This window comes from Elephas maximus, chromosome 16 (genome assembly GCF_024166365.1).
Source record: "Elephas maximus indicus isolate mEleMax1 chromosome 16, mEleMax1 primary haplotype, whole genome shotgun sequence".
Classification (NCBI taxonomy): domain Eukaryota; kingdom Metazoa; phylum Chordata; class Mammalia; order Proboscidea; family Elephantidae; genus Elephas; species Elephas maximus.
Window position 1 is genome coordinate 37,295,688 of NC_064834.1, and position 25,523 is coordinate 37,321,210.

The window sequence follows — 25,523 nt, forward strand, 5'->3', positions numbered from 1 at the left end:
ACAGCAACGAGTTAGGTTGGGTTAGTTACTCAGATTTTAAGTGTGTTTCATTTTACTTGTTGATTCCACTTCAAAAATGTAAGCTTATAGAAAAGGTTCATTTGTATCCACATAGACATTTTTCACTGTAAAAGAAAAATATAAACTTAAATAAGTGATTAAATAATTTATGATATGATCACATTATGAAATGCTATGTAGCCATCAAAAAGAATAGAGTAGACTTATAGGGAAATCTCCAAGAAAAGTGAAGAAAAGCAAACAAAAAAATTGTGAGTGCATTTATGTGAATGTTTTTATATAATATATGTAAAATACACATGTATGCATTTAAATGCAAATGAAGCTTTTAGATAAAATGTTAAGAATTGTCACCCTGGGAGAGGGGAGTAGAAACCAGTGACGAACAGTGAAGGAGAACTGTCAGGTTTTCCTTAATATATGTTATCTGAACTTTTCACAACAAGAATGTTTTGATGTATTTTATGTATAATATTTACAATGTTATTGAGAAATAATTTATATACAGTAAACTACCCATATTTAAAGTAAAATTTATGAAGTGTTACATATTTTTTTGGAAACTCTGGTGGCATAGTGGTTAAGTGCTACAGCTGCTAACCAAAAGGTCAGCAGTTCAAAGCCACCACATGCTCCTTGGAAACTCTATAGGGCAGTCCTACTCTGTCCTATAGAGTTGTTGTGAGTTGGAATTGACTATACGACAATTTTTTTTTAATCTGATGAGTTTTGACAGATGTATACAGCGATGGAACCATTGCCACAATCAAGATACCAAAATGGGGATAATTTTTTAAAAATTGAATTTTTATGTTCTTTTAATATATAAATACCATAAACAAGTTTTACTAATAAACAGCATCCAGAAAGAGCTGCAACATGACCCTTCTCTTGTCCTTTCCTTACCCTCAGAACTTTGTATGGAGTTCAGCAGCATGAGCCCTCCCACCGGTGGAGAGTATTACCCTAAAATGTGTTCTATAAAGCTTTAGTCTTCATATTGGTAGTTTTCACTAATTTCTTGGGCGGCTTCTGGAGGGCAGTCTTCAGGAAATTAAAAACAAATACCAAACCAACCCGTAGCTTTCCAGTTGATTCCGACTCATGGTGACCCTATAGGACAGCATAGAATTGCCCCACAGGGTTTCCAACGGTAATCTTTATGGAAGGAGACTGCCATGTCTTTCTCCCAAAAAACACAGAGAATGCATAATATCTTACAATTCAATGGATTTGAGAGATTTGATTTCCCGCACAAAATTTCCCTCTAAAACATCCCTGAGAGATAGCCATCTACACCAATAAAAAATATGGATGGGTTGGAACCATCGGTTAGTGCCATCCAGGGATTGCCATGAGTCAGCATCGACTCAACTCTACAGGAACAAGTTTGTTTTTGTTTTGTTTTTCCTAGATTCTTTAAGAAGTTAGAACTAGTGAAACACTAGTTGCATAAATCAGGGTTTCTCAGCCTCAGCACTATTGACATTTTGCACCAGTTGAGAACCAACAATATAAACTGATGCTGAAAGTTAATCATTGTTAAATGAAATAAAAATGGAGTCCTGTAGCTGACAAAATGGTGTCAGCGGTTGAGTGGACAACGTCCCTAACATTTGTCTTTACAAAAAACTTAAGCCTTGCTTCCCTGTAAATCAGGCTGATCTCGTTGATCAATGAAATCCTGACATAGCTTCAATAGTAAATTGTATAAGCCAGTCAGAAATAAGCTGCCTTCTTTCAAGTTTTGTCAATAAAAAGCCAGTCACTGCTGATACTTGGTGGAGTACCTTTCCACTTCAGATTTGGTGCCACCTGATTCCCGAATCCTCTGCAAGAATAAGCCTCATCCAATAGATTAAGCTTATTATTGACTCAGTTTCTTTTGACATCATCAAAATTGATTATTAGTGGTACATTTCAAATAATCTTTCTCCATAATTATCTTACTCTGCATCCACTTTGAATATGCAGATGGGAAGAGTAGAGAAATAGTTTGTCATATTGCAACACTAACTTGAGAGACTGTGGAGGTAGCTTTAAGTATAAAGCTGTTATGGATTGAATTATGTCCCCCAAAGATGTGTGTTAACTTGGCTAGTCCATGATTTCCAATATGGTGTGATTATCCGCTATTTTGTCATCTGATGTGATTTTCCTATGTGTTGTAAATCATACTTCTATGTTAGTGCAGTTAGTAAGACAGGACTCAAACTACAAAATTAGGTTGTGTTTTAAGCCAATCTCTCCAGATATAAAAGAGAAACCAGCAGAGCGACATGGGGACCTCATACCACCCAGAAACAATAGCCAGGAGAATACTGCATCCTTTGAAACTCCTAGACCAGGAAAGATTGATTACAAGGACCTTCCTCCAGAAAAGAGAGAGAGAAAGCCTTCCCCTGGAGCTGATGCCCTGAATTTGGTCTTCCAGCCTACTAAATCGTGAGAGAATGAATTTCTCTTTGTTAAAGCCACCCACTTGTGTACTTCTGTTACAGCAGCACTAGATGACCAAGACAAAAGCCAAAGCCAACCCTAAAAAAAAAAAAGAGAAGGCAAATTTGACTCCTGGCTCTCCACTTCCCTGCCATTCTTGTCTAGCAGAGACTTGGAGAATTCTAGTCCTTATACTGTGCCTTATTCTTTCTTTGATTTCAGGCTAATTGTAAAAAAAAAATAGAGCAGCCAAAGAATTGAGTCATTTACACTGAACTTAGATATAAAAGTTATCATTGAATGACCAGATGCAACATTTAATATTTTCTTGGACTCCATTCAGGAAAGTAGAAGAATGTTATCAAGTGTAACATAAACCTGTTTCTCATTTCCATAAGATACCCTTTAAAGATTCTTTTTTAAACAGGATTTCCAGTTCTACAGTTCTATTCTTTTCTCAACATATGATTGATGCAGAGAATTTCAACTACCTCCCTCAAATAAACCCTTTTACTTTAAATCAAAATAAATAATAAATGGCATCCACAGAGATTTGATACAGACACGCTTTTGTAATCACTGAAGAAAATAATAAGAAGAAATTATCCGATCTTGCAGTGTTTTGTAATGTACCTTCAGGTTTAATGACCTAGCTTAATGGATGATTCTCGAAAAGTTTTTATTATTTAGTAGTGAGCTGAGTTATATGACTTCTCTGAAAACTAGAGTTTACATTGTATTAGCAATCAGTTCCAGCTAAGGCAAAACAGAGAACCAATTTTAAAGATGTATGCACTGGACAATTTAATATGTTAGTGACTTCTTACTTTTATGGTTAGACATGGCCTGATTTTTAAAATAAAATAAACTACTCAGGCTAAATAATTATTATAGTACTAATAATAGTGCTCATCTACTTATTGAATACTATCTAAAGCCTTTATATATATTAAATTAGTATATCTTTAAAAAAAAAAAAATCTTTAGAGCCCCTCAAATGGATTTCTTTAGCTATGGTTTCCTTGGTCAAGTTCTACAACTTCTCTAAATCTCAATCTCCTCATATGCAAAATCATGTGAAATTGGTCCCTGCAGCGATTGTTTATAAAAATGCCCACAATAATTCCCTTCCCATATCCACACTCTTCAGAAACCACCCCTCACTTTGACTTTGAGCTTAACCATGTAGCCTTTTTTGGCCAGGGGGACAACAGCAAATATCACGTAAGCTGAGACTTGAAAAGTATGCATACATTGGGGCTTGCCCTCTTTTGCTGCTCTTGGGAACCCAGTGACCACCACTGTGTGAATGAGCCCAGTCTAGCCTGCTGGATGATAAGTGGGACGTGACCCAGTTACCTCCATTGCCCCTGCCAACAGCCAGCAAATTGCCAGACTTGTGAGTGAGGTCATCAACCACAAACTGACTGCAGACCCATAAGTGAGCTCTGCCAAGTGCAACCAGAAACAGAGACCCACCCTAGCAGAGCTGAGCCCAAATTGCTGACCCACAGAATCATGAACAAATGAGATGGTGATTGTTCTAAGCCACTCAATTTTGGAGTGGTTTGTTACACAACAAACCTAACTGATACAGTCATCACGAGCCAACATAATGGATTTAAAAAGCATAATTCAGAGTGCAGCTAACATCCAAAATTTGCATTCTTAGATAAAAATACTGGCTTACTAATAAGACATTGTCAATGTCATTAAATAACTAATAAACTGAAATGAGTCCTACTTGAATTTATACTCAGGAGCCTTAGTGGCACAGTGGTGAAAGCACTTGGCTGCTTCAAGGGAAAACGCTGTGGCAGTCTGCCTCTGTAAAGATTCGCAGCCTTGGAAGCCCTATGGTGTAGTTCTACTCTCTCCCATAGCATCGCTATGAGTCGGAACTGATTCAATGGCAGTGGGTTTAGCAAACATTGGTATGAGATGGAAAGGTTGGATACTCCTTTCCATAGGATATTAATACACAGGCTTTATCTTTTGTGCCAACTTCAGTCCAGTGAATGATGGCCACATTAGTGTTGGGATTAAAGATTTTGAGGTCATCTCTAGTTTTGATGGAGGAGGGAGGTACATGCATGTCATTCACTTGCAAGCTTCCCCATAGATTAGAGGCATACTTGAAGTGTGGTTGTTGTTAGGTGCTGTCTAGTCGGCTCTGATTCACAGTGACCCTATGTACAACAAAACAAAATGCTGCCCAGTCCTGAGTGATCCTTGCAATCGCTGTTGTGCTTGAGCCCATTGTTGCAGCTACCGTGACAATCCATCTCGTTGAAGGTCTTTCCCTTTTCCACTGACCCTCTACTTTAGCAAGCATGATGTCCTTCTCTAGAGACTGGTCCTTCCTGAAAGCATGTCAAAGTACGTGAGACAAAGTTTTGCCATCCTTGCTTCTAAGAACATTCTGGCTGTACTTTTTCCAAGACAGATTTGTTCATTCTTCTGGCAGTCCATGGTATGTGTGATATTCTTTGCCAACACCATAATTCAAAGTTATCAGTTCTTCTTGGTCTTCCTTATTCATTCTCCAGCTTCCCCATGCATATGAAAATACCATTGCTTGGGTCAGGTGCGCTTTAGTCCTCAAAGTGACATCTTTGCTTTTAAACATTTTAATGAGGTCTTTTGCAGCAGATTTGCCCAATGCAACACATTGTTTGGTCCAGTTGACATAACATTGCTTGCAGAAAGTGAAGAGGACTTGAAGCACTTACTGACGAAGATCAAAGACCACAGCCTTTAGTATGGATTATACCTTAACAAAAAGAAAACAAAAATCCTCACAACTGGATCAATAAGCAACATCATGATAAATGGAGAAACAGTTTAAGTTGTCAAGGATTTCATTTTCCTTGGATCTACAATCAATGCCCATGGGAGCAGCAGTCGCGAAATCAAACAATCCTGATGCTGCATTCTTCTTCATATAGTCCAGCTTCTCTGATTATTTGTTCAGCATACAGATTGAGTAAGTATAGTGAAAGGATACAACCCTGATGCACACCTTTCCTGACTTCAAGCCACACAGTATCCACTTGTTCTGTTCAAACAACTGCCTTTTGGTCTATGTACAGGTTCCTCATGAGCACAATTAACTGTTCTGGAATTCCCATTCTTCACAATGTTATGCATAATTTGTCATGATCCACACAGTCGAATGCATTCGCCTAGTCAATAAAACAGGTAAACATCCTTCTGGTATTCTCTGCTTTCAGCCAAGATCCATCTGATATCAGCAATTACATCCCTCATTCCATGACCTCTTCTGAATCCAGCTTGAACTTCTGGCCATTCCCTGTTGATGTACTACTGCAACCACTTTTGAAAGATCTTCAGCAAAATTTTACTTGTGTGTGATATTAATGATATTCTTTGATAATTTTCACATTCTGTTGGATCACTTTTATTTGGAAGTATCACTTGGAATATCTGTGCCTATAACAAGGCTTCTGAACTGGTTCGAACCCACTGCTGAGCATTTGCATTTCTAACAAGTTCCCAGGTGATAGGAATGCTGCTGGTTAAGGTCCAGCTCTGAGAACCACTAGTAGAGCAGTAGCTCTCAAAATTTATACTATATAAGAATTACCTGAAATATAATTACCTGGAAATATAAGATTGTGTAATCATCCTCCCTGAAAAGATAGACTTTGTTTTTAAGAGTGCAGCCAAGGACCTTGTGAAGCAAGCACAACGGCTCTCCCTTGCCCTGTCCCCACCAGCCCAATTCCACTCGAACAGATAGGCTGGCCGCTACTGAACGCAATGGTTATCATTACAAGAATTAACAACCAAGAAGAAGATTCATAACGAAGCCTGCTGTTTTCTGTTTTTTCACTCAGACCATACTACGTGGGGATGTTTGTACACTCGATAGGATGGCCAGAGCCAATGCAAGAGAAAACTGAAGAAACACGAAATCAAGCCTTTCCTGTCTACTCTGAATTCCGAGTACCTTCCTCTTCTGTGGACCCCTTTCATTCCAATGTCTAGTCTCATTATCCTGTATTTTTTTTCTATTACTTTGACTAGTTCTATTACTATTATTACTATTCATGTGTTGTGTCCCCATCAGAATATAAGCATCCTGAGTAACGTACCATGTATAAAACTTTTCTCATGTTCTCCCATAGTTATTAATACTACACTTAACAAATGCAGCCCCTGTGTGTATACAGTAAAAGCCCTGGACTTGGACACAAATCCCCATGTCAGCAGTTTAGGTAGTGATCTTGAGCACCGTAGCCTTGTTTCCTTGTTAGTAACATGGTTTACACTCAGAGTCCCAAAGAGATATAGATGACATACCCAAAATTATACAACTCAAGGAGGGCTTAATAAATGGATTAGGTACAAAGACAAGGGGTATGTTTAGGGGAAACCAGCACAGATGGTGAAAGAGCCCAGGCTTGGTACTAGTGACTATTACCACCCTAAGTTTGAAGGGAGAAGGGTTGGAATTAGAAGAAGAGATGGAAGGTGACAGTCTTGAGAAGAAGCCCCTCTTAAAAAGAGTTGTGACTTTCTGGAGAGGGTCCTGGCCTATTCCCTGGCAACACACAGAAAGAAGCCAGGGAAATGATCAGCCCCATCCCACTCTCTTTTCCCGTGATCTCCTGCCAATGCCTCCCAATGGCCAAACCCACACAAACTAGAACAGAAGGGAGCTCCATTGAGGAAGTCCACAAGGGTCAGCCTCCTGGGGCGGAGAGCACCTGGAGAAGGGTAGAGAGTGGATCTGCAGGAACAAATGTATCATAATTTGATCATAGATGAGAATAATAATGAGAGTTTTAATGATGATTAAAGGAGCTGAGAAATGTAAGACACTAGGAATAATGTATTCAATAAATATTAGCTATGATTATTGTTTTAGTGCATTCATTCACATATCCAGTAAACATTTGTTGAGAACTTACTATGTGTTCTAGGAGTCTCTGGGTGGCACAAACACTTAAGCGCCCGACTACTAGTCAAAAGTTGGTAGTTCAAATCCACTCAGAGGCACCTTGGAAGAAAGGCCTGGCGATCTGCCTCCAAAAGATCACAACCATGAAAATGATACAGAATGCAGTTCTACTCCGCACACATGGGTTTGCCATAAGTTGGAATTGAGTTAATGGCAACTCTTTTTTTGTTTGTTTTTTTTACTATTTTCTAGCCCTGGTGGCGCAGTGGTTAAGAGCTTAGCTGCTAAGCAAAAGGTCAGCAGTTCGAATCCATCAGCTGTTCCTTAGAAATCCTATGGGGCAGTTCTACTCTGTCCTATAGGGTTGCTACGAGTTGGAATTGTCTCAACAGCAATGGGTTTGGTTTGATTTTTTTTTTTTTTTTTTGAGACACTGTGAGAGATACTAAGATACATGAGATATGACCTCTACCTTAAAGAAGGTTATAATTGAGACGTGCGGACAAAAGGGAAACATAAAGCCACGATCTTAGCCGGAGCCTCAGTTAAACCTAAAGTTGGGACTCAGATATGTGTGGAAAAGTCTGGCAAAATGCTGTAGTAGAGCAGTTTTATTTTTTTAAGTGGATCTTAGGTTTTTGCTGTATGATAACCCATTCTTATGGGAAAAGTAGTAGGCTCACAAAGACTTAATCAGGAACAAAGCCTGAGCTGTCAGAAGGAAGACGTGGTGTGGAGTGCAGCAGGGTATCTGCCAGGACAATTTATCTCCTGGCCCAGACCTCACAAACTTTGGACTGAGTCCTGGGATGATGAAGCTGGGAAAGCTGTATGGAAAAAAAGAGCTAACAGCTCATAGGTTCTGAAGGCTCAAGTAAAACTTAGAGAGGGGCATTCAGCCCCATTTGCAGTGATATTTCATCATATTTTGGCAGCAGCAGAGGTGGTGTTCGGTAGGCCTCAATAGGGAGGCAGAGCAGACAGAAATCACGGTACCTAGTTCATCTACCAGGTAGAAATAGCAAAGGAAATGGCCATAGTGGACTCCATGCTACCCGTCAAAGTAGATAGAGCTGAAGCAGAATCAGAGGAATAAAACTGCCAAAGCTACATGGTAACAGACAAGATTTGTTTGTGAATTCTGCTGATGACTTTGGGAGAACTCCCAGAAATGCTTAAGAAAGGTAGGATATTACAAGAGTTTGGGGGAGAGAACCAGTAAAATTCAGGTTATATAAATCACAATAAATGCAGTATAAAAGGGCTAAGTGCCTTAAAACAAAGGAGCCCTGGTGGCCCAGTGATTAAAGCGCTTGGCTGCTAACCCACAAGTCAGTGGTTTGCACCCACCAGCTGCTCCATAGGAGAGAGATGTGGCAGTACTCTTCCATAAAGATTTACAACCTTGGAAGTCCTATGGGGCAGTTCTACTCTGTCCTATAGGGTCTCTTCGAGTTGAAATAGACAGCATGAGTTTTTGGCTTGGCTCTAAAATGCAACTGTGGATAAGGACTATAAAGTTTGTTAAGAAGGAAACAATAACCTTCAGTGGAGAGAATTAGGTAAGTTTCTTAATCAAGCTGACTAGGAGCTGGGCATCAGAGAACTAATACAGTGTGGACATGAAGAGGAAGGCAGTGTGGAAACTAGAGGACAAAGAGCCTGGGGGCGGGGGGACAGTCAAATAAAGGTGCAAGAGGATCATGCAGAGTGAGTCTGGACAAGAGCAAGTGATCAGTTTGGTTGGCGGAAGTCCTAGAAAATGAGCTTCTGGAGTGTGTTTATTCCATAAACAGCTGAAAAGCATTTCAGATTTTTGTGGCAGAACATGACTGGAAGGGAGCTATGAGCCTGATGAATATATAGTATCAAAGCAAAACAAGAAGCAAGTAAGCAATGAATTCTCTCAAAGTTTACCTTAACAACTTGTTAATAGGAAATAACTGCAAGTGATATTAATTTTGAAGTGCCAAACACTCTCATTAATAACACTGCAATCATAATCAATACACCCACTGCTGCCAAGTTGATTCCAACTCATAGTGACCATAAAGGACAGAGTAGAGCTGCCTCATAATGTTTCCAAGGCTGTAATCAAAGCAGATTGCCACATCTTTCTCCCACAGAGCTGCTGGTGGGTTTTAATGCCAACCTTGGTGTTAGCAGCCAAGCACTTAACCGCTACACCACCAGGGTTCCTTATTCCTAGCTACCATTTATAGATCCTGGGCTCAGTGTGACATGTGCTATTTTATATAGTCTTCTTAATAGCCATGTGGGTTAAAAAACAAAAAAGTTGCCGTTGAGTTGACTCTGACTCCTAGCAACCCCATGTGTGTCAGGTAGAACTGTGCTTCATAGAGTTTTCAGTGGCCGATTTTTCAGAAGTAGATCACCAAGCCTTTCTCCTGGGGCACCTCTGGGTGGACTCAAATCTCCAACATTTCGGTTAGCAACCGAGAATATTAACTGTTTGCATCACCCAGGAACTAACCCTGTCAGTTAGGTATTTTTATTTCCATTTTACAAATGAAGAAGCTATGAATCCAAGGGAGATGTGGTCCAGGCCCGCATACATGTGGAGTCATGTTTTGAACCTAAACTGTGCTCTTAAGTGCTACATAGCCAAAAATTCTGGTGAAAAAATCATATATCAGGGAAAAAAACTTTTACTGAAATAATTGTTTCGAAAGAGACCATGAACTCTGAATTATTATTATTATTTTTTTTTTAGGTGCTAAAAGAAATTAGAAAAATAGCCCTTAAGATAGTTTGTGTTACTGGAGGCTGTTAAGAAAAACTCAGGAAAGCAAATGACAACCAAAACACTGCTCAGATTCACACGAGAAAGCAAAATAAACAGTATTTAGGGGAGCCTGAGTTGAAAGAGAAAGCTGGCCCGATGTGAGTGTGCTTTCTGCACCTCTATGAACGTTCAGATGTGGTTCTCCTCTTCCTGGAGGGGAGAGAGACTGCTTCAGCCTGGCATACAATAGGTGGGCAGTCCGGTTTCATGAGGAAATAAATAACGGAATAAATAAGTGAATGAGCAATGCCTTCTTGAAGTTTACAGAAGCAGCAAAAAGGAATGCCAGCACAGTCTTTAAGGAGTTCTGGAGCTCTGGCGCCCAACGAAAGCCTTGGTGGTGCAGTGGTTGAGAGCTACGCCTGCTAACCAAAAAGTCAGCAGTTTGAGTCCACAGCCACCCCTTTGAAACTCTATGGGGCGGTTGTACCTTGCTATAGGGTCACTATGATTGGAATCAACCCGACAGCAATGCGTTTGGTTTCGTTGATGCCCAGTGGTTAAGTGCTTGGCTGCTAACCAAAAGGTTACTATGCTGGGAAAAAGCCTTGGCAATCCGCTCCACAAGGATTAAACTCCATTGCCGCATAGGGTTTCCAAGACTATAATCTTTATGGAAGCAGACTGTCACATCTTTCTCCTGTGGAGCAGCTGGTGGGTTTGAGCTGCTGACCTTTGAGTTAAAACCACTGACTTTTGGGTTAGCAGCCAAGCTGCTTAACCACTGGGCCACCAGGGCTCCTTCCTTCTAGAAAATCCTATGGGGCAGTTCTACTCTGTCCTACAGGGTTGCTGTGAATCCGAATCGACTCCATACCAAGCAACAACAGCAGTGCAGTCTTTTACACAGAATACGCACTCATAAAATGCTTGATTTGATTTAAATCGTAGTGGGTCACAGGATATACCAGAGAGATGTCTTTGTCTGTGATCCTTGCTACTTGCAACCCCATCTTGCGCCCCAGCCCTCCCCCCAGGTGTTCTCACACTGACCCCTTGGGTCCTTACCTGTCAGGCAAGTTTCTCCAACCACAGCTTTCTTCCTGACTACTGATGCACTCATTCACAGAGCTGAACAACACAATCCGAACTCTCTAATGATGCTCCTGTTCTTAGAAATAATTCAAATCAAAGCTATTTAGCCTATTACACACTACAGTGCCACAGGGGCTATGAAATTTTCAAGAGCTAAACGTGTGAGAAAATTTGCTGACTTTGACCGCTAAAGGAAAATAAATATAAAACATCGCATTCTATCACACAATGTCAGCTTCATTTATTATTAAATTTGTGTTGTTGAATTTGTGGATTTATTGCTAGATTGAAGGAGCAAGAGACAGACAGAGAAAAAGAAAGAATAAGAATGCCAGCTAATATAGAGAGAATGATGATAAAAAAAAATCACTCTTTTGTAATTCCCAATGTAATAATAAATTCAGGCCCTTGAATGCTAAATGAGTGCTAAAATCATTTGGTAAAAAGTTATTGAGAAACAGTATATTTTTAAAGTGCCAGAGTACCACCCTACACATTACTTAATAAGCACAAATTCTTTACAATGACTGGGGTCACCACGCTTACCAAGGGGTCAAACTTAGAACTCCGACAGTGGGACAACCTGAATTGAGCCTCCCCCCACTGGGATGTATAATGAAGTTCACAATATCACTTGTGACACCGTCTTCAAAAAATGGTGAACCTGAATTTAATCGAGAAGTTAGACTTAGCTGCTGGTGTATAGGAAATAAAGGAGATAGAGTTACAAGTCAAGCAATGCCATGAAGAAAGAGAAAAAATCTCAAAGCGAGCCATTCTAAAAGACCACCGACCTGAATTCTTAAAAATGTCAATGTTATGGGGAAAAAATTCTATATTAAAAGAGACAGATCAAATGCAAGCCAGAAACTTCATTGACCCTAGCTCAAAAAAAGCCAACTGCAAAATACTTTAGAAAATGGACTGGATATTAGATGATATAATAGAATTTCTCTTAATTTTCTTAAGTTGGAAAAGGGATTATATTTATGTAGGCAATGCGGGGCACAGGTGGTAAGAAACAGCAGCAGAGGACCAGCAGCAGCAGAGCCAGGAGACCAGTGCCAGGCAGCGCTGGAGCCGACCTGCAGAGGGAGAGAACTGAGTGCCTGTGCCCAGGAGGCTTCCTGGCGGAGTATGGTGCCTCTAGGAACTTATCCATGGAGCTACAGAGCTTTGGAACACTTGCCCCAGCAGGGCAGCTGCGGGCGTGAGGCCAGAGAACCAAGAGGCCAAGAAACCAGGAAGCAGAAGCTGAAGAGACAAGGAAGATGAGAAGCTGAGCTGCCCTAGGCTTAAAAGGTATGGCCATAACCTCAGGGGTTTCAAAGGGTAGAGCCGTGGCCTCTGATGTTCCTAAGGGTGGAGTTGCCACTCAGATGGACTATGAGAATGGTGCTCCTAAAGCCAAGGGAGCAGAGTTGCTGTCCCAGTGGGCCTGGAAGGAGGAGCTGAAGACCAGGGCCAAGGGGTCTCCACTCAGAATCTGGAGAGTGTAGCCAATACCTACAGTCTGGAGGGCAGGGCTATTGTGTAAATGGTCTCAGAGAACAAAGGATAATTTTCAAAGCCTGGAGGGCTAATGTAATGTGTTCTGCTGACTTGCTTGGTACCTGTTACCCCTTCTTTTTCTCCAGTTTCTCCCATTTGTAATGGAAATGTCTAGCTTGTGCCTGTTCTGCCATTGTGCCTTTGGAAGCAGATAACTTGTATTCTAGATTTCACAGATGAAGAGGAATTTTTTGGTTTTGGACTTGGAGTTAAGACTTTTGCTCTGATATGATGAGATGTGTTTTACATATTGCAAGGATGTGATTTTTGGGGGGCCAAAGGGTGGAATGTCATGGATTGAATTATGTCCCCCCCAAAATGTGTGTATCAACTTGGTTAGGCCATGATTCCCAGTATTCCGTGATTTTCCTCCATTTTATGATTGCAATTTTATGTTAAAGAGGATTAGGGTGGGATTATAACACTGTTACCAGGTCACATCCCTGATCCAATGTAAAGGGAGTTTCCCTGGGGTGTGGCCTACACCACCTTTTCTCTCTCAAGAGATAAAAGGAAAAGGAAGCAAGCAGAGAGTTGGAGACCTCATACCACTATGAAAGAAGCACCAGGAGCAGAGCCCATCCTTTAGACTTGGGGTTCCTGCACAGAGGAGCTCCTAGTCCAGGGGAAGATTGACACAAAAGACCTTCCTCCAGAGCTGACAGAGAGAGAAAGTCTTCCTGTGGAGATGACGCCCTGGATTTGGACTTCTAAACTACTAGACTGTGAGAAAATAAATTTCTCTTTGTTAAAGCCATCTAGTCGTTGTATTTCTGTTATAGCAGTACTAGATGACTATGACAGTATTTATGATAGCGGACAACTTACTTTCCCAAATTTTACAACCAAAATAAATGAAAAATATATGTGTGTAGATATTTAAAAAAAAAAAAAATTGTTGTCGAGTAGATTCTGTCTCAAAGCAACCCTATAGGACAGAGTAGGACTGTCCCATAGGGTTTCCAAGGAGCTGCTGGTGGAGTCGAAGTGGCAACTTCTTGGCCAGCAGCCAAATGTGTAACCACTGTGCCACCAGGGCTCTATGTATGGATAAGGTAGGGTTGAGTACAAATATGCAAAATGTAAACAATTGTTGAATTCAGGTGGAAGCTGTGAACTCAACTATTTTATCAGCATCTCTTTGTTAAAAAAAAGTTGGAAGAAACCTCTCCTGGCTACATGAAGCCTAACCAGAAAGATTAATACTTATAAAAATATTATTACCTTGGATGCCTGGCTACAACCGATGACTGCCCTGGCAAGGAACATAACCCCTGAGGGAGCAGGAGAGCAGTGGGATGCAGACCCCAAATTCTCGTAAAAAGACCAGACTAGACAGACCCCAGGGGTCCTGTTCCCTAGACCTTCTCTTAGCCCAAGACAGGAACCATTCCCAAAGCCAACTCTTCAGACAGGGATTGGACTGGACCATGGGATAGAAAATGATACTGGTGAAGAGTGAGCTTCTTGGATCAAGTAGGTACATGAAACTATATGGGCAGCTTCTGTCTGGAGAGGAGATGAGACGGCAGAGGTGGTCAGAAACTGGCCGAATGGAAATGAAAATAGAGAGTGGAGGGAAGGAGTGTGCTGTCTCATTAGAGGGAGAGCAACTAGGAGTATATAGCAAGACTAGCAAGGTATATATAAGTTTTTGTATGAGAGACTGACTTGGTTTGTAAACTTTCACTTAAAGCACAATAAAAATTAAAAAACATATATATTATTACCTTGGAAACAATCTGTAGATTTGATTTTCCAAAAGGATTTTGCTATAAGCACAGTGATTTCTAAAATACCACAAGCTGTATAAGGAAATTACTAGTACTAAATAATATCAAAAGCAAAATCATAAAAAAATCTTCTCACTATTTTACAGCAAAAAAAAAATAAAAAAAGGATATTTAATGTGGGGTGTGGGTCGATGGTTTTTAAAATGTGAGATTGAGCCCAAAAATATAAAAGTGCCTATGGCCTATGAGTTTCTTTAAGTAAACCTGGCCCGAAACCTGAAGCTCTCTGCCACACATCTTCAGCCTCTGGACCACTCCCCGTGATACACATATTAATCTAATACTTTCTGTTTATCAAACATTTTCTATACTAGTACTGTGAGAAGATCCTTACAAGCATCATCTCACCTAAATCTCATAATGCCTCTGTGAGTTAAATATTATTGTTATTTATAGAGAAGGAAAACTGAGGCTTCATGTATAATTAAGATGCCTAAGGTCACACAGCTAGTCCATGGTAGAGCTGGGATGAAGGTCTATGTCCATCTGACTTTACCTCAAAGCTCCTGGGCAAAGTCAATGTCACTGGGCGTGGCCACTGACACGTAAAGACTAATGGTTGTAATTTTCAGGTAGGAAGGAGGGTCTGTGGCCAGTTGACAAGAAAGAGCATTTTGGAGCAGTGATCTTTTCATGTCACTTGATTCACACCTTTGGCTGAACCTACTCTTCACAAGCAGAGAGATGGCCCAGATCTAAAATAGCACAGAGGAAAATGTGATCCAAATTTACAACTATGCAAAAGCATCCCAATGTGGGGAGGGAGTTGTTTTCAGAAGTGTCCAACATTCTCTGAACACAGTGGCATAAACCCATATGAATCTTGTCATTTCACCTCTTAAAATTATTTAGTGAGTTCCCATAGCCTGCAGGAAAACAGAAATCAGTTGTAACAAGCTTAAGCAGAACTGCCATGAAGGGTAGAGAACCAGGGGAGTTAAGGGAGAAAAGCTGTAGCCAAGATCCCACCAGAGTTTATGTTTCTGATGCCTTCACAGTTGGCACTGTTAGCCCTGGGTGCTAGATGCTTGGCTGCTGGATACCACCACCCCTGGCCACTCATCCACTTGCTACTGGACTCTCAATTCATTCTGCTGCAGTCACTGTAGATCATCATGAGTTGACTCTTCAGCCTTTGCTTTTGTCTCAAGAATCCCACCAAGTCTCAGTGGAACGTTTGATTGATCAAACTTTTATGCCCAGGATGCTGGGAAAAGGTTGATTGTCCCCTTCAGCTTAAACATGGTGTGTGGGCCTAAACATGGAGTTTTGATTTCTTTTTGGTTACTTGTCAAGATTTTCTATCCATTCAGATCCAAACAGATTTCATGCATACTTTTTTTTTTCCAGAAAAGCTCTTTGAGTCTCTAGGACGAATGTGTGTTTTTTTGTTTGTTTGTTTTTTGGCGGAAGGGTAATTGTCTCGGTTCCAGCTTCTCCTACTCCTTCATTTGTCCCAATGGCTATTAGAACTCCAGCCTCCATGGCTATAACTGAAACAATAATCTCAGTGGGCCTCCAAGACTTCACCACCTATTCCTCACTCTGCCTTTGATTTCTCTGTATTTTTTGTTATCTTAGAGTTCTCTGTGTTTTGAGTTTAGATAAATATGTGCTGAAAGTTTAAAAACTGTTACCTTTTATCTAGCATTTTCTATAACGTACAATGAGGTCCTCATAACAGAACTTCGCTGCCAGAACTTACCTTCTATTTTAAAAATATTCCTTAATATTTACAGCAAATGATAGTGATTACTTTTTTGTAATGATAAAATATTTACTCCTGAAATAAACTTATTTAGGTTTAAAAAATGTGAGACAACTTTAAGGGAAACAGCAAGTAAAAGCCAGTATAGGTGTCACTTAGACATAACAATTATCAGGAGAGTAATAGACAAGTGAGAAACACTGATTTAGCACATGGTCTGGCATACAGTAAGCCTGCAGAAGTATTTGATGATTGGATGAGTAAATGAGAAAAAATACTACTGTCTTATCAGAAGTTTTCCCGTCTTCATCAACTGTGTAATCTTCTAGATCAGCACTGTCCAATATAGCTTTCTATAATGATAGAAAAGTTCTGCGTTGTCCAATACGGTAGCCACCTGCCCAGCCACATGTGGTGACTATTGAGCACTTGGGATATGCCTACTGCAATTGAGGAACAGAATTTTTAAAATTATTTAAATTAGTTTAAAATTTAAATGTATATAGCCACACGAGGCTACTGGATACTGTATTGGGTACCACAGTTCTAGAGGTTCTCACTCCAGTTGCATATCAAAATCGTCTAAGGAGCTTTAAAATATATACCAAAGTTTAGACCTTATCCTAAGCCAATTTAATCAGAATTTCAAGTTGCTGTGAACTGGGAGTTGTTTTTTGTTTTGTTTTGTTTTGAATTATGGGGAGTTTACTTTTTATTTCTTTAATGTTATCCTTTTAATTAAAAACAAACAAGAAGACATTGTCTACCAGGTGTGAAACCTAGCCTTATCTCATTGGTAAAATCAATGGAAAATCTGCTTACTTGTTGGAGATCAACATCCTGGTGGTAAATCTACTGAATAGATTCAAAATATTTCCAAATGACTTTCTTATGCTTTCGCTTTTTTTTTAACTTGACCAGTTTCAGTACTGAATGGTTTCACCTCTCCTGGGTCATTGAACCCTCACACGTACTCTGTGAAATAGGCAAAGTGGGACATCACTATTCTATGGAGGCAGATTCAGAGAGGTTACACGATTTTATAAAGGTCACGTGGTTGGTGGGGGTCAAAATTAAAAGTCAGGCCTTCTGGTGGCTGGTTCAGTGTTTTTTTTCCTTTTCTTTCTTCCTTTTTTTTATTTATTTTTAATATTTTATTGTGTTTTAGGTGAAGGCTTACAGAGTAAATTAGGTTCCCAGTCAATAATTTATATACAAATTGTTGGTGACACTGGTTGCAATCTCTGCAATGTGTTAGCGTTCAGTGTTATTTTCATTCCATGGGGAGGCAAACAACTATTAAAGTGAAATGAAGTAATACCTTGTTAAGGCTAGACATTCTTTCCCTACTTCTGTTTACATTTACAGTTCTAAATATGGAGAATGAAAAACACATTCCCAAATCTATTTAGGAGCAGTTTTTTGTAAACAGAACTCCGCTGTCTGTTATATGTTCAGTGAAGCTTCGTTTTACCTGTTAAAATTAGGAAAACCTGAATTCATCGAAAAGTAAATACATTTCTAGAGGGCAATTTGAAAGTGTATATCAAAAGACATAAACATGGTCAGACCTTTGGATTCAGGAATCTTGAGACTTGGCATTTGTCCAAAAGTACAACCAGAGATTGGCTTGTCAAGGATCATAATCAATGATTTCATTACAGAGTGACCCAAAGCCTCAGAAGTAAAGTTATGGTAAACAACAGGGAAAGAGTCAAATACATGATAATATATCCTCACAATGGAATATTACATCATCATTAAAAATCTCATGTTTTAAAACCAGTTAATGATACTGGAAACTGTTCATATTAACATTAGGTATGGGGAAAAAACATACAAAATTGCATTTGTATGATACACTCTTTCAAGTAAAAAAACAAACGAATAAACAAAAAGACTGAAAGTAAGGTTGTGGAGCAACAAAAATTCTTACCCATTCTTGGTAGATGTATGTTAGAAAAGCAATTTTAGAAAATAGTTTGGCATTACCTCCATCACCCAACCCATTGCCATTGAGTCAATTCCGACTCATAGCAATCCTAAAGGACAGAGTAGAACTGTCCCCATAGGACTTCCAAGGCTGTAAATTTTAGCAGACTGTCAGATCTTTCTCTCATGGAGCAGCTGGTGGGTTCAAAGCACTGACCTAGTTAGTGGCCAAATGCTTTAACCACCATGCCACCAGGGCTCCTTGGCATTACCTGGAAAAGTTAAAAATGAACATACTCTTTGACTCAATATTCCTGCTACTAGGCATGCCCCCTACAGCTTTGCTTTTTCAGCTATGAGCTTTGACCAATGAGTAAGTTTTGAAATCAATTTAGTGAGTTGTAGGGTAGCTGTGAATCGAAATCGACTTGACTGCAAGGGTTTTTTGTTTTTTTTTTTAGGCAACATTATTTTTAGTAGAATAGATCAGAATGCCTAACACATAGAAAAGGATAATACTGTCTTGTAAAAGTTTTTGTTTCAGTTATATACTCAAATGTGCTACAGTGCTGTGACACAAAAAGTATTAATTACTACTGGCCATGATTGAAAGAGTTTGAAAGCCATTGATTGCCCTAGAGAAACTCTTGCACACATGTCCCAAGAAAGAAATCTTACCAGGAGACAAGTACAGAATCTTCGTCATAACTGAAAACAAAGTTCAATGTTCCTTAATAGTAGAACAGATTACGGGATATTTAGCATGTTTGGTCCCCATCCGCCAAATACCAATATAGGCAGACATCTTAACAACCAAAAATGCCCCCACACATTTTCAAATGCTCCTCTGGCAGGGGTTGACAACTCCCGGCCAACACTTTATAAGAACTCAGTAAATTAATTAATACAAAGATAACTAAAACAGCCTGTACTGATTAGGCTAAAGGGTGAATGAACCTGAGTTTTATAAAAAGTATAAAAAAATATGTACCACAACATTATTTACTTAATTTATGAAAAGTTCTGTATTCATCCATCCTTTCAATCATGTTAGGCTCTAAACCCTGCATGAACCAGGTAGACAAAATTCTTGGCCTCAAGGAGTTTACTTCTGCCTGAAAGCCCACTAACCCATGAACAAATGGACAGGAGGATCTCTGGCTTCCCTGCCCTTGCAAATAGTGTCCTTCACACTGTTCCATCTCTACCCTCACTTCGTCCTGTCCAGCTGTTCATGTGGAGGCAGAAATCAAAAGGACCTGCATTTTCTAGATTTTTTTTTTTTTTTTTTACAGTTAGGGAACTAATGCAAGCTAAACCGTGACGAGCATTAAAAACACCTCATTTTTCTTAAATAAACAAAATTATATTTCCCGAGTTTCATTAATGCCTATAAATACTAAAGTACCATGGACTCAGAAATGGCACAGCTGTAATTTTTGATGTGGAAATTGCTATCTATGTGCTAAATGAGGAAACCCTGGTGGAGTATTGGTTAAGAGCTACGGCTGCTAATTAAAAGATCGCCAGCAGTTCGAATCCACCAGGCGCTCCTTGAAAACTCTGTGGTGGCAGTTCTACTCTGTCCTATAGGGTCACTATAAGTCGGAATCGACTCGATGGTAATGGTTTTTTTGGGGGGGGGGAGGGTACTAAATGAGATAACAAACTCAGTGAAGACCACTCGCAGGCCTTAACCCTGACCCGGTAATCATACTAAATAGCCTGACTTTAATGATGAAGAAATGTGAATAAGGCAAATATAACAAATAAGCTGCATTTTAAAATTCCACTCAGTGTTAAAGAGATCTTTACCTCCCTCTACAACACACATACAAGCACACATTCACAAAATGAAATTTTTGGTGTTATTCTCCATAAAGTATTATTTCAAATAATTTAGGAAATAGTTTATCCTACTGAATATTAAGTCCTGAGCTGTTGCAAAAATATGAATAAATTATTACAGGTATAAGACATGAATACATGTTTGGAGCTCCATGGAAATGTATACCACCACAAATTTATTTAATATTCAACAAGGTTTCTACGAGCCTAAATGTGCCGTGTTCCTATTACTCAGACCTCATGAGGATGGGCCCACAATCCTGAGCAGGGTATTTTCAGATCCTGGAACCAAGGCTAGACTAGCTAAGTGTACTTCGAGCTTCTGGTTCAAAGCTCTGAAAACAGAGCTCACTAAAAATGAAATAGCTTTTCTCTAATATTTAATATTTCTCCTTTAATTAACTATTTGTCTTTATAATGTAAAATTCACTGTCTCATAAATACAGTGAAACCCGTGCGAGCTGAAACTTGACAAGACTACCCTGTTTTTCCTGGTCTCGAAAGTTTTCTTCCTTTGACAGGGTGAAGTCTTATCACTTTCCTATCACTCGTTTTTGTGGAAATTATTTGAGTTTTCCTTCTCTGACAGGTTTCTGCCTTACTCAGGTTCCAGCTTTTACAGTTTTTACTGTAGTTGATAACATTCAACTCGACTGTTTTAAGCAAAAAGGGGAAATTTGTGAAAAGTCCACAAGTAAATTTGGCTTCAGGATGGACTGGGTTCAGGGACTCACGTGATTATCTTCAGATCCAACTGTCTACTGTATCAGTTCTGTTGGCTTCTTTCTTAGGCCCCATATGGTTATGGCTGCCCACAACTAGAGTTTGGTGTATTTTCCCCTAAACAATGAAAGTCCTGTACCTGATTCTCATTGGCCCATATTGGGTCACAGCCAAAGGAATGCCATTTTTGATTGGCCAGTCTAAGTCACATGGCCATCCCTGGAATCAGGCAGAGATGCACTCTACTTGAAGCACTTAGACTGAGAAGGCAAAAGGGGTAGTTCCCCAGAAGACCATATTAGCATTAACTAAAAGAAAGGAAAATATATGCTGGCCAAACAAAAAAGAGCACATGTTCATCACAAATGATAAGCTTATGTCTCTCGGAAGGAGATAAGAATTTCCATTTGTAAATACTGTGTTGCAGCAGAAAAACTATGGAAAAAGTACAAATTTCTTAGTTCTAATGTTAGTTACACTGGTTTTAGTTACATGACAGGGTTTAGTGAGACATGAGAATTCAGTGCAAGTGTTTCATGTATATTTGAATACTACAAGTACTATCATTACTCTCCCAAAAACTAGAATGTATCCATTGGAAAGGCATGATTTAAATTTCTGAATTATGTTGTTGTCATTAGATGCTGTTCAATCAGTTCTGACTCAAAGTGACCCTATGTACAACAGAAGGAAACACTCCCTGGTATTGCAATATCCTCACAATTGCTGCTGTTTAAGCCCATTCTTGGAGCCAGTGTGTCAGTCCATCTGTTGAGAGTCTTCCCCTTTTTTGATGGTCCTCTAGCTTACCCAGCATGATGCCCTTTTTCAGGGACTGGTCCCTCCTGATAACATATCCAAAGTTTGAGAGGCAAAATTTCGCTATCCTGTCTTCCAAGGAGCACTCTGGCTGTACTTCTTCCAAGAGAGATTTGTTCATTCTTCTGGCAGTCCATGGTCCATTCAATATTCTTCACTAACACCATAATTTAAAGGCATCAATTCTTCTTCAGTCTTCCTTATTCATTGCCCAGCTTTCACATACATATGAGGTGATAGAAAATATCATGGCTTGGGTCAGGCACATCTTAGTCCTCAGAGTGACATCTTGGCTTTTCAACACTATAAAGAGGTCTTTTGCAGAAGGTTTGCCTAATGCAATACATCTTTTGATTTCTTGACTGCGCTTGCATGGGTGTTGATTATGGATCCAAGTAAAATGAAATCATTGACAACTACAATCTTTTCTCTGTTTATCATGATGTGGTTATTGGTCCAGCTGCAAGAATTCTTGTTTTCTTTATGTTGAGGTATAACCCATACTGAAGGCTACAGTCTTGGATCTTCATCAGTAAGTGCTTTAAGTCCTCTTCACTTTCAGTCATCAAGGTTGTGTAAACTGCATAACACAAGTTGTTAAAGAGTCTTCCACCAATCCTGATGCCATGTTCTTCTTCATATAGTCCAGCTTCTTGGGTTATTTGCTCAGCATAGAGATTGAATAGGTATGGTGAAGGATACAGCCTGATGCATACCCTTCTTGATTTTAAACCAAGCAGTGTCCCCTTTTTCTGTTCTATCTACTTCCTCTTGGTCTTTGTAAGGTTCCACATGAACACATTTAAGTGTTCTAGAATTCCCATTCTTTGTAATATTATCAATAACTAGTTATGATCCACACAGTCGAATGCCTTTTCATAGTCAAGAAAACACAGGTAAACATCTTTCTGGTATTCTCTGCTCTCAGCCACGATCCATATGATATCGGCAATGATATCCCTTATTTCACGTCTTCTTCTGAATCCAACTTGAGTTTCTGGCAGTTTCCTGTTGGTGTATTGCTGCAACTGTTTTTGAATCATCTTCAGGAAAATTTTACTTCTGTGTGATATTATCAAGCAATAAAGGAAATAAAATAATAGTAACAAAACATGTACATAATAGTGTAGTTTGTAGGAGTTTTTTTTATCTTCCCCCTTTTCCTTCTGTTTGACAGAACTCCACCTTTGTTTAAGAAATCCACTCTCTTCCCTAAGGCCCTGTACTTCACCAACCTACAGTGCCAATGTCGTTCTCCTTGCCAGTAAGTAGATATTCAGTAACCCACAGAGTAGTCTTCCCTGCATGTCTTGTTGACCTGAATTAGGTCACATGCCCATCAGCCCGCCCTGGCAAGGTAGATGGAATGACTATGAATGACTTAGAATCATCTAGTGCAGAAGACATGCTGAGGATTCAGCTACAAATGTCTAATACAGCTACCTACCTTCACTTTCCTGAATGAATAGCTAAAGAATAAATATATACGCACCTAGCATATTTCTTGGCACTTAGAAACTATTAAAATTATAGTAAATTACAGTATATAACATATATAAAGTTTATAAACAAAAAATAAGCAATATTTAATCAAACCTTGCTCATTGCCTATATAAATCTTACCTCTCATTTAAGTTCCATCTCAAGATTCAACTCCCTCCATAAAATCATTTTTAATTCTCTTCCTATGTAAATCTTCTTCTGCATCTAAAATCCTATACTTATATTCCAAAGAAAGTACATGTGTTATATCAGGTTTTCAAATATGAATGTCTTGTTTCACCCTTAAAAACTGTAAATTGTTCTTTGAGGAATAGAACCATATTTTTTCAATTTTCTGTATCTTCTTTAGCGCCTTGATATTTGCTCAATAAATGGAGAATAATGAACTGTTAAAGTCACTAAAAAATTCTTCAAAGGAGAGCCATATCCAAAACATTTGAACTTATGTGTGGGAAGAATCTGCCCCTGGGAAATAATGATGTCAAATTTAAAATAAGCCTTTCAATTCTCCTCACACAAGGTGTAATTAATACAGCATCAGTGCATGTGTTGATAGTGTTTCATGCTTACATAAATATTTACAAACATAATTTTAATCTAAGGTTTTTCCCCCACGTCTTATCTTCTGTGACAATAATCAGTGAGCTGGACTAAAGCTTCTAGGAGTAGCACACAGCTGTTAAGTGCCATAAATATACTAAGCCACAAAAGTCTATTTGAAGGCAACATTTCTGAAAAAGGCTCACCACCTCATCTGTGATAAGCCTGAGAGACTTTCACTCATTAAAATTAGGTTCAACAGCCAAATAAAATGACTACATTTAAGCCTGACAACTGAAGGTCAAGTCCAAAGGTGGAGGGAGGATGCAGCAAAACATGTGAGAGGGAGTTTCTATTAAAAAAAAAGTCCCTTACCCTTCAGTGTCTTAACACAAATAATCCATGGTTTAGGGCTAGTTTTTTTGTTTGTCTGTTTTAGTTCTACAGATGCTGAAACAAAATAAGCCTGAGACTAGGAGAACTTCATATAGGAAGAAAAGTGAGCATTTAAAAATTAAAAATAATTATCATCACGCTTTATTTAATACTCACAAGGAGAGTAGTTTTAAGATGTTTGTAGGCAGTAGACAAGTTTGCCTTTGAGACCCCAAACCATTAGGTAAAAAACATTAAAACATACTAACTCTCATTAAATCCAATTTTTAAATGTTGGAGGGGATTATACAATTTTTATTAATTTTAATTACCATACTTTTTTTTCAATAAGCCCATGAAAAATTGGTAAGCTGTGAGCATTGAATCTATTCTATTTAATAAAGTGTTCTGTCTACATCAGGTAATTTATCAACACTGTCCCTTTACAAAACATCCCAAGGGTTGTCAGGCCAGTAAAAAGTAGAGATAAGATTCAAATCCAATTTGGTTTAGCCTCAAGAGTTCATGTTCTTTCCCTTCACCCTCTGCCTTTCAAGGGAAGTTTGGTCTTCACAAACCTCCTTAGCCTTTACTGAACTCTGAACATTCTAATACTTGACTGCCTATAATTCAATAGCTGCACTATAGGGCAGTTCTACTCTGTCCTATACAGTCACTATGAGTCAGAATGGACTTGACGGCACTGGGTTTATAATTCAATAGTAAATCAGTCATCTGCCTTGGGGCTGCCCCATCTATTTTTCTTACATGGATATCTAACTTTTGATGAGTGTCATATATTCTCCTAATTGCCCTGTAAACAACATCAGGGCATAAATACCATAAGGGCACAGACAACTAATTTCCTCACCCTTACTCCACTCTCCCCAACATCTGCCTACCTTGTAACAAAACAACAGCAAAAAGAGGTGGCAGAGCCAACATGGCACAACAGACAGAAGCACCACATCGTCCCTCTGCAGCAAAGACCCAAAAAACTAAGTAAAACTGATACAAATGTCAATCCTGGAAACCAAAGCATCAAATGAGGGAATAAAGAACTTGATCAAGCACTGAATAGAATAAGAAACTGACAGAGAACAGAGAACAAGGAGAGCTACAGAGTGGAGGCCCTCTACTGGCCAATGCAGCATGGATTCGCCATCTTGGACTACATCCACCAAGAAATGCAGACAGAGAGTACAGGAAGACAACTATATGGAGCTCCCAACAGGAGACAGAACATCTGATAACCAGGGATACATGCTTTCCCACCCCCCACCCTTCTTCCCTGTACGTGGCCTCCAGTGCTTTCCAATGGGCCACAGTAGCTTGGCCAGAGAGACACCAGCTCACTGTTGCCCTGATTGGCCATCCTGGACCTCAGCCACCAAGGACCAGAGACAGGGAATACAGGAAGGCAACTTTACAGAGCTCCCTACAGGAGACAGAACACCCAGTAACCAGCGATACACGCTTTCCCATCCCCACCCTTCTTTCCTC

At 39.4% G+C, this 25,523-nt stretch overlaps 1 long non-coding RNA gene across 1 annotated transcript in view; it reads left to right on the forward strand.

Annotated features, from left to right (window-relative positions):
* LOC126059768 (uncharacterized) overlaps positions 1-25,523 on the forward strand; it is a 53,441-nt gene that overhangs the window by 13,421 nt on the left and 14,497 nt on the right. The gene's annotated exons all lie outside the window — the stretch shown is intronic.